The 10,248-nt window shown below is 33.3% G+C and overlaps 1 protein-coding gene across 8 annotated transcripts in view; it reads right to left on the reverse strand.

The window, feature by feature from the left end:
* LOC108737328 (zwei Ig domain protein zig-8) overlaps window positions 1-10,248 on the reverse strand; it is a 207,079-nt gene that overhangs the window by 88,694 nt on the left and 108,137 nt on the right. Inside the window, exon 1 of one of the 8 annotated variants that reach the window (XM_025975347.1) lies at window positions 1,103-1,364. The exons of the other annotated variants lie outside the window; for them this stretch is intronic. The gene's annotated coding sequence lies outside the window, so the exon portion shown is untranslated. Of the gene's footprint in view, window positions 1-1,102; window positions 1,365-10,248 lie in introns of those variants that run through there. 8 annotated transcript variants of the gene reach the window in all.

The raw sequence follows: 10,248 nt of genomic DNA on the forward strand, positions 1-10,248 counted from the left end.
AAGGTTAAACGACCAATGGAATTGTCCTCTTATCTTAGCAAATCGTTCTTATAAATCACAAATTAAAAGAGTAATAACATATAACTATCTGGCTCCTAAATTACATTGCATCGCTGTTCTCCTAACTTTTAACAATCCATTTCTATTCTTCGACATTTTCAATAAACCTATTGCACAAAAATATTATCGCCATGTACGACGCTAAACACAAAATTCCACTCGTCAAATAACAGAGATTATTCTAAACCGCTTGCCGGAACCTACCCATTAAAAAGGTACAACTACTGGTTTTCAACATTCATTTCGCAGATCAATAAATATATTTTTAACGACAATTTAGTACTAAAAGATCTAACCAAATCTAATTCAACAAAAGGATATGATACCGATGCACCAGTAATGCACATGTGCGACTGGTTGTGAAGAACTTAAAAGTTTGACCTATCTGACGAAATAATCAAATGTATAAACCAACATTAGAAAAATAAATTATAAATAAAATCCTTTCTGTACGTTTGGTTAGGTTAGGACCCCTTAATGTTAAAAGTCAATTTATTTATAAAATCATCACCATCGTCGTCATAAAGTCATCAGACGTAAGACTGGTTGGACACGCACTTCCACTCCTTCCTATCCTGAGCTAATCTTCGCATTTCCCTAAAACTAGAACATCCCACGCCCTGAACAATTTTTAAACAGTATTCTAATCTTGGTCTACCTCTAGAGATTTGGCGTATGGAATAAAAGGTTACAACAAGAGTAGCACGATGATGGGATACCAGCTGCTGGACCCTGCCATTCAACAGATATAGCAGCAAGTTTTAAACATTCATTCGTTTGACAGATACCCTGTTTTTTCTTTTCGATAAATATATTTTAAAGGCCAATTTAACATTAAAGTACCTAGCCTAACTAAACCTAGAGAAAAAATTTCATTTACAATCCGTTGGATTAAGTTTCCTTAAGTTTTGTAGCTGCTACACGGGCCTCGTCGGGAATAACCCACCCAAAAGAGCACCGAATCCGCCGGATACGAAATCCAAATTGAATACTGGTCCATCTCTAGTAAAAACTACACATCAAAGACAACAGCTTTTCTTACCAGAAAATCAAAAGGTTGCTGCATCCTCATCACCATTTTCCAAAGAGATCGTACGAGCGATTTATCCAAACCCAAAATATATCGATTCGATAATGTCCTATAACCGGTGAAACACGTATTTATTTATCGTTTTGCATATATTATTAAAAAGCTTCCTCGGTCATTTTCTAGCTTTTATCAATAATTACAAAGGGACTTTAAACATGCAACACAAGTATATCCCGAAGACTACGTCGGAAACCGAGCTATACTGTCTGTCTGTACTGGCCACAGGCAAAGCTAACATTCATTTCCCCTTCCAAAGAAACGTACGCTTATCTCCTTTCTCTTCGACACACAGTAAAAAAAGCTTGATGGACTAGAACTTCATTAGATACGTCGAACAAACAACGTACGAAAAGGATATAAACCGTACAAGGTCGAAGTAAAACCGCAAAACAAACTAATTGTAGAACGGATCGAGAAAGCAATCTATTGCGAAACGCTGGAATAAATAAACGTTTAAAAATGTACTTTTAAACAAAACGCAGGCTCTTAAATTTTAATTAAATGCACCTAGTATTTGTGTTGTTTATGTTTCATTATAAATATTTTTTGTTTAATTGAAAATACTCATAAATGCTTTAAGACGTTTAAAATAATTTAATAATACTACCGATATTTTAAAAACCTGAAAGCTATTTATTCAGAAAAATTGTAATACCTGCGCAAAAATTTCACAACTCTACATAAATAATATGTATCTTTTATATTTAAATAGGTAAGACAATTATAGTCAAACATAGATATGTATTACGGAAATTTTAAAAATTCGCAAAGTATAAAGCAGAGGATAGCGGATAGCGTAGGGTCGAGTCGCCTTCAATAATGTCACTTCTATGCTCGCAAAATTTAGAAATTCGAAAAAGATTGTTAAAGGTGCACGTTTGGACCGCGACGCTGTACGGGTGCAAAACATGGACGGTAGGCGCGGAGGAAAAGGAAAGATTAGAAGCGTTTGAAATGTGGTGTTACCGGCGAATAATGAGGATACCGTGGATTGAAAAGGTTAGAATACAGGACTCAATGGAAGTCAATAAAAAATAGGCGAGATAGGTTGGTAATACACCATATCACGCATGAAGGTCTAGTCAAAGACATATTAGAGGTAGAAACAGGAGTTAAGAGGAGTAGAGGTAGAGGTACAGCAAGATTAGATTACTGTTCGCAAATAGTTAAGGATGTGGGATGTTCTAGTTTTAGGGAAATGCTAAGATTAGCTCAGGATAGGAAGGAATGGAGGTACGTGTCCAACCGACGACCTTATGATGATGAGAACACTTGCAAAGAAATGTCGTATCATATCCTGAACTGCGTTAATTCATTTTATGTAAAAAATTTAACAGAAATTTTATTTTGTAAGTAGATAATCATCATACTGTCGTTACAGAAGGTAGTATTAGAACCTCCTGAAGTCAAGAGATTTGTAAGTGATCATGTGTTATTTTTAACGTAACCAGCTAACAAATTCGTGTTGGAAACTTGTCACAACAAAACGACGCGAAGAGTAGAAAACTTGAAAATTTACATGCGAGTGTTTAACACTGATAAATTTTCGTAAAACCTGTAACAATATCTGCAAGTATTCGCCCTACGTTTCCTTAATATATTTGAGCCTTCTTATCGTTAAAATACATAGATNTTTATTTATTTTTTACTATTTCATTTCTTTTGATACACATTTTTTGGAGGTAAGATTATAGTTACATTTAATTGCTCTTATTTGATATTTAATCATACCCAATTTCTGATAAACAGGTTTTACCTAGACAATTTAGTTTATCTTGAAATGGTTTTCAGATAAGAGATTTGATACAAAACAGCTTGGAGTGGTTCATCCTATTGCATAACAGATAAACTGGTTAGATCTAGACAAAAATACTTTATCCTGTAATTAAGTTTGTCTGGTAATAGATTCAGAACAAACTAGACCTACTGTGTCTATCGTTCTTCGTATAAACTACTTTGGCCTAAAAGAAAACTTGTAGCTTATCCTGAAATTTGGTTTGTATGGGAACATTAATTTAAAAAAAAAAGCGAAGAACTTCCTCCCTTTTCTGAAGTTTTTAAGATAAAATTATTTAATGTTAATTTCTAGTCATAACTAAACATGAATTATGATGAACCACAATCTCTACCACCCTTATTCAAGGGATGACATTAATATTCCCAATCAACTGAAAACTGTGCTATATAGAACGAAATAACAATTTCTTCTTCCTATTTGTATACCAAACACGAACCTGTAAGTACTCTAAGATAAATGTTCCTTTAATGTACTTTGGGCAATTTAAATTTTTACGTTTGCTACAATTAAATAATTTTGTTTATTTTCACATGGACGAAAATCGTAACAGCAGGAAGTGACGGTTTCAGTGTCCTAAAGTATAGTTTCAAATTAGTTTGAAGTGGCTCCATATGCAAGTGGAAGACACATTTGAGCATCGGGAAGGAATCTAGTATTAAATTGTTTACTTGGATGTTCTGTACACATACTAACAACATGTCTTGTCATGTTAAGCTGCAAATCCAATAAGCTCTCAGAAGTGATCCCTTTGCAGGGTAGATTCATCTAATTTTCTGACTCCTCAAACTGTGCGACACCTACCTGTACCTAACTTATATCTTATTACACATTTCCGTATTTTCACTAACAGAATTAAAGTAAAATAATTCGAAGTGGTCTGTATTCTGTCGAAACTGCCAGACGCGGATCGCGATTTCGATCTTTTTGGATCTCATCAGCGCGTCGCAGGCAACTCCGACAGAACCCAGACCAACTTTTACCTGCTGTCTTAACAGTGCGTTTTAGAAAATACTACAAATGGCGCAGTGAACGCCATCTGTAGTAATTGGACAAACAAAACAAAAAAATACGTTTTTATAGCTGTGCGGTTTTAAAAATTTCTAATTTCCTTTATCTACTGCATTTAAATAAATAACAAAAAATAAACTCTAAACGACCAAAACATCCCCTTATTTTTCCCTGTATTATGAATATCTCAAAAGAATTACTGTGATTTCCTTACGAAATTTAAATTTAATAGCCATTTTATCAAGACTGTCTATATGACATGCTGATGAGATCTAATAAAACTGAAATCGCAATACACGTCTGATAGTTTTCATAAATTCTTATACACGTCTGGTAGGTATAGTTACACTGATTGTTAGGAAAATCAAAATATTGAAAGCTTAATTAGACCTGCCAAAGAAACCTCCTTGAAAAAGCTCAACAAAGTTTTTAGAAAGTTTATTAAGCTTTTGTGTGTAATATTGAAGGCATGCCTAAATTAGGCGTATCTTTAGAATCCTTAACGCGAATATTATACCGACAACTTAAGATTGGCTAAAGTTGGGAACGCTAAAAGTTTTCTTCACTTGGACCCAAGAAGGAAAACTGAACCTGCGGGAACTTTGATAACACGTATAAGTACATATACTTAAGTATGAACAAATTTCCTTCCACCGAAAAAATATTTATAAACTTAACTGATTATTTATGATTTATAAATTTCAGTATATTTATTGTATTCTGATTTAAATATTGCTGCAAGAATGTAATGTATATGAATAGGTATTGACTAAATATAATATAATAATCCTTTAGAACTTTATATTTTAATTTTGTTTCGAATAATTAATTATTCCGTAACAGTCAACAACAAAACATATTTAACTTTAATTAAGATAATTATAAAAGAGAATCCGATAGGCACAATTTTAACTTTGCCTTTAAAAATCGAATTTAAAATTTGCAAGCCAATTTATTTCATAATTTCTGTGGTGGTTTTCGTTTTCAAGAACTTTTGTTTCTTAATAATTAATAACTTTTGAGAAATTGCAACAAATTCTGCATTTTAAGAACTTCGTAGTCGATTCACCTGTCTGTATGTCATGTACCGACATTTCAGTAACTGTTACGTACTTGATGTTTTTTCCAGGGTGTTTCGCATTATATTTCACGAATACGAATTTTGTTTACGTAGAGGTTTCAGATCATCTATAATCTTTAAATATGTTTAATAAGATCTCATTAAGACGAAAAATTAACAAATTAATCGATTTCTGTTATCCGAACTTAGGGAACGCAAATCTGAAAATCAGTCAATGTATTACGAACATGTTAAAGAAAGTTACTATAGTGACACAATAATTAGTAATATTAGATTTATGTACTAGAGGAGGTAATGATAAGGTTCCCGGTTTGCATTTTACATTTAATGAATAATTACTGTAATAATAATTCTGTACAGAATCCCTTGTTTACGAAGCCATTAAAGATTCTGCAATGAATTTATTCCGTAAACACTGATACCAGGATAGGTGGGCTGTACATTAGCAAGTGATGAAACACATTTACAGTAGCAAGAGCACTTATCAAACTACCGGTTTTATTTGTGCGTGAGCTTGATGGTTTTTCTTCCCCCAATCGATATTAAAATGCTCGAGTCAAGAGCAACTCACAACTATTTCGCGTTTACCTAAACGTCTTTACAAGAATTATTTTCCCTATATTCCCTTGTCCAACACTTCCCTCTATGTACAATAACACTGGTACTAGCTCAAGCAAAGTGTCTGCTATCATGTATCTGTATTAATTAGGAAAATAGTTGATAAGAACTTTTATACGGGTCAATTCAAACAAATCGAAATCCCGTCCTTTTCGACAGATCACTGACCCAAAAACCACTGCTTTTTGACATATCTGTACAAGTTATAAATTAAATTAAAAATTAACCAAAAACTAGGATACTAATTTTATGTAAAAAATAGCTCTATTTTGCAGTTTTAAATTTCTACTTTTAAATCAAAAATCTATTTTACAACTTGCTAAAATTTATATGTACTTAATTCAGTTTTGAATTTCCGCCTTTTTAATGTGTAATGTCTTTCTAAATTTGTGGTACATATTCAAGAATATGAACCGTTATCAAGAATCAGAAACCATCTTGGATGTTTGGATAAGCATCTTCTAATATAGCGGTTTTGACACTTTCACAATTTCGAGCTAATGCAGCGTAACTGACACAATTTTAAAGTGTCATCAAAAACCATTCAACTGCTGTCGCAAAAGAAAGCCTTCGACGGTAATATTAGGTTTCTGAAAGCTTATCAGTTACTGATAGGTTTATGTCACGTTTTATGACATAGTGCCAAACATCACACGATGTATAAAGTTACGAAATTTCCGGATTTATTCGATCCGTTCATATGAAACACTCGTTATATATGCACTTATACACATATAAAACCGACATTTAGATTCTTAACAAATTAGATAATCAGTGAAAGAAATTTAACAACGATCACGAAAACAAGATTCCTACGAACTAGTTATAATGGATTAAGGCTCTGTTAGTATGATGAATATTTAATATCCTTAAATTGTTTGTCAATTTTGATATCTACATATCCATCTACTGCAATATTGAGAACGTGGATGTGAATGAATATCAACCGTTGACAAGACAATCCTTTGTCTACTGAGAGTTCATACAAGAGGATTTTGCCCCTTAATTAATTCTCACCAGACGAGGTATGCATGTACGTATTTCATTCGTACATTCTAAGTAAGATATGATGTTCAAAAAAATAAAGAGAAAATGATATACAAATGTTGTCCCACATCCCGCAACAGAGAAAATAATCTACGGCTATTATAAGCAAATAAAACAGTATTAAATAATGGCATCTAACTGGCATTAAAAAATTGTTATTATCTAAGGAAAAGGCCCTATTGTTGACAGGGCCTCTATTATTGACAAATTGTGACAACAGCAACAAATTTTTCCTCATTAATTTGAGGAAGTGTGTAGTGGCTAAAAATTCACAAACGAATTTTCAGAATAATATTTCATATTAAAACTAACTCACTTCTAAAAGATGTCTAAAAAATTGTATGTATGTTTAATCATAGTATATATTAGTTCGACGGATTTTTGTGACCTAATAAGTACGGTTTGTCGTTGTTCCTGTTGTCATCTCTCGTAGCTTAGTGGTCAAAGCATTAGCGCGTAAAGCCAAAGAGCCCGGGTTCGATTCCCGGCGGGGGTGTGACAACAGCAACAAATTTTTCCTCATTAATTTGAGGAAGTGTGTAGTGGCTAAAAATTCACAAACGAATTTTCAGAATAATATTTCATATTAAATTGTTTTATTTTGAAATCCTATGACATTGTTAGTTATGCAATATTAATTTGAAATCATTTTTTCGATTTTTTATTTACCCACTACAAACTACCTCAAATTAATGAGGGAAAAATTGTTGCTGTTGTCATCACACCCCCGCCGGGAACCGAACCGGGGACCTTTAGCTTTACGCACCAATGTTGTTGTCACCTCTCGTAGTTTAGTGGTCAGAACATTGGTGCGTAAACCAAAGGTCCCGGGTTCACGTTGTGGACATAGATTTGCAAAAATCATTGTAAGGGTATTTTATTGTAAATTTTCATTTAAAAACATTATGTTGGTATAGACTGTATCGTACCAGTAATACTAGAATAAATTCCTTAGTTCACTAGCTGTCTAAAAATGGTGAAAAGTTACTATTAATCTGACAAATGAACTGTAGTTTAACCATTCCAAAGGAATGTATCGAATTTTCTTCAACCCTGGTATAAATAAAGCAGGATAACGGCTTTCAATTATAAGTAATACAGTGAGCGTTATAGAAATTAAAGTCTGGCAGTCGAGTTTCATGACAGTTAATAATTAAATAAGTGCAATGAATAAAATGTCAGAAGGACTTTCATTATTACTCTTAGTCAACAGATTAATCTAGAAGAGGGACGAATTAAAAAGACAAGCCGGAATTGAGAATGACTATCCAGGAAACTCAAGCAATTAATCAAAAAAAGGGAGGAATTTTGACGTACGAATCTATCAGCCAATGTCTGAATAGTTAAAAACTTCCACTTTCATTAAATTCTAGTTTCGTTTCCCTCCCGATGGATTCATAAATTAATTGTGGGACGTATTATCTATATATGTATCTATAGAATCGAACATTTTTATGAATTGCCACTTACTAAACCAGACAACATAAACAACAAAAGCGAATGTTGTAAATAAAAGCCTCTCAGGAAAACTTGCACAGTTGAGTGTTTTTGACAAGCACTAGAAAATGGAAACAAATGACAACAAACGATATTTATATATGTATATATACATATGTATATACACATTGCGACCTAATATCACCCTGCTTTATGTACGACTGTTTACATATATGTAGCTTGCTTCCGATGTCAAGCAGACCTCCTTAAGGTTAAACGACCAATGGAATTGTCCTCTTATCTTAGCAAATCGTTCTTATAAATCACAAATTAAAAGAGTAATAACATATAACTATCTGGCTCCTAAATTACATTGCATCGCTGTTCTCCTAACTTTTAACAATCCATTTCTATTCTTCGACATTTTCAATAAACCTATTGCACAAAAATATTATCGCCATGTACGACGCTAAACACAAAATTCCACTCGTCAAATAACAGAGATTATTCTAAACCGCTTGCCGGAACCTACCCATTAAAAAGGTACAACTACTGGTTTTCAACATTCATTTCGCAGATCAATAAATATATTTTTAACGACAATTTAGTACTAAAAGATCTAACCAAATCTAATTCAACAAAAGGATATGATACCGATGCACCAGTAATGCACATGTGCGACTGGTTGTGAAGAACTTAAAAGTTTGACCTATCTGACGAAATAATCAAATGTATAAACCAACATTAGAAAAATAAATTATAAATAAAATCCTTTCTGTACGTTTGGTTAGGTTAGGACCCCTTAATGTTAAAAGTCAATTTATTTATAAAATCATCACCATCGTCGTCATAAAGTCATCAGACGTAAGACTGGTTGGACACGCACTTCCACTCCTTCCTATCCTGAGCTAATCTTCGCATTTCCCTAAAACTAGAACATCCCACGCCCTGAACAATTTTTAAACAGTATTCTAATCTTGGTCTACCTCTAGAGATTTGGCGTATGGAATAAAAGGTTACAACAAGAGTAGCACGATGATGGGATACCAGCTGCTGGACCCTGCCATTCAACAGATATAGCAGCAAGTTTTAAACATTCATTCGTTTGACAGATACCCTGTTTTTTCTTTTCGATAAATATATTTTAAAGGCCAATTTAACATTAAAGTACCTAGCCTAACTAAACCTAGAGAAAAAATTTCATTTACAATCCGTTGGATTAAGTTTCCTTAAGTTTTGTAGCTGCTACACGGGCCTCGTCGGGAATAACCCACCCAAAAGAGCACCGAATCCGCCGGATACGAAATCCAAATTGAATACTGGTCCATCTCTAGTAAAAACTACACATCAAAGACAACAGCTTTTCTTACCAGAAAATCAAAAGGTTGCTGCATCCTCATCACCATTTTCCAAAGAGATCGTACGAGCGATTTATCCAAACCCAAAATATATCGATTCGATAATGTCCTATAACCGGTGAAACACGTATTTATTTATCGTTTTGCATATATTATTAAAAAGCTTCCTCGGTCATTTTCTAGCTTTTATCAATAATTACAAAGGGACTTTAAACATGCAACACAAGTATATCCCGAAGACTACGTCGGAAACCGAGCTATACTGTCTGTCTGTACTGGCCACAGGCAAAGCTAACATTCATTTCCCCTTCCAAAGAAACGTACGCTTATCTCCTTTCTCTTCGACACACAGTAAAAAAAGCTTGATGGACTAGAACTTCATTAGATACGTCGAACAAACAACGTACGAAAAGGATATAAACCGTACAAGGTCGAAGTAAAACCGCAAAACAAACTAATTGTAGAACGGATCGAGAAAGCAATCTATTGCGAAACGCTGGAATAAATAAACGTTTAAAAATGTACTTTTAAACAAAACGCAGGCTCTTAAATTTTAATTAAATGCACCTAGTATTTGTGTTGTTTATGTTTCATTATAAATATTTTTTGTTTAATTGAAAATACTCATAAATGCTTTAAGACGTTTAAAATAATTTAATAATACTACCGATATTTTAAAAACCTGAAAGCTATTTATTCAGAAAAATTGTAATACCTGCGCAAAAATTTCACAACTCTACTAATCTAAAAT

The sequence above is a fragment of the Agrilus planipennis genome, unplaced genomic scaffold (genome assembly GCF_000699045.2).
Source record: "Agrilus planipennis isolate EAB-ADULT unplaced genomic scaffold, Apla_2.0 scaffold90, whole genome shotgun sequence".
NCBI classification, from domain to species: domain Eukaryota; kingdom Metazoa; phylum Arthropoda; class Insecta; order Coleoptera; family Buprestidae; genus Agrilus; species Agrilus planipennis.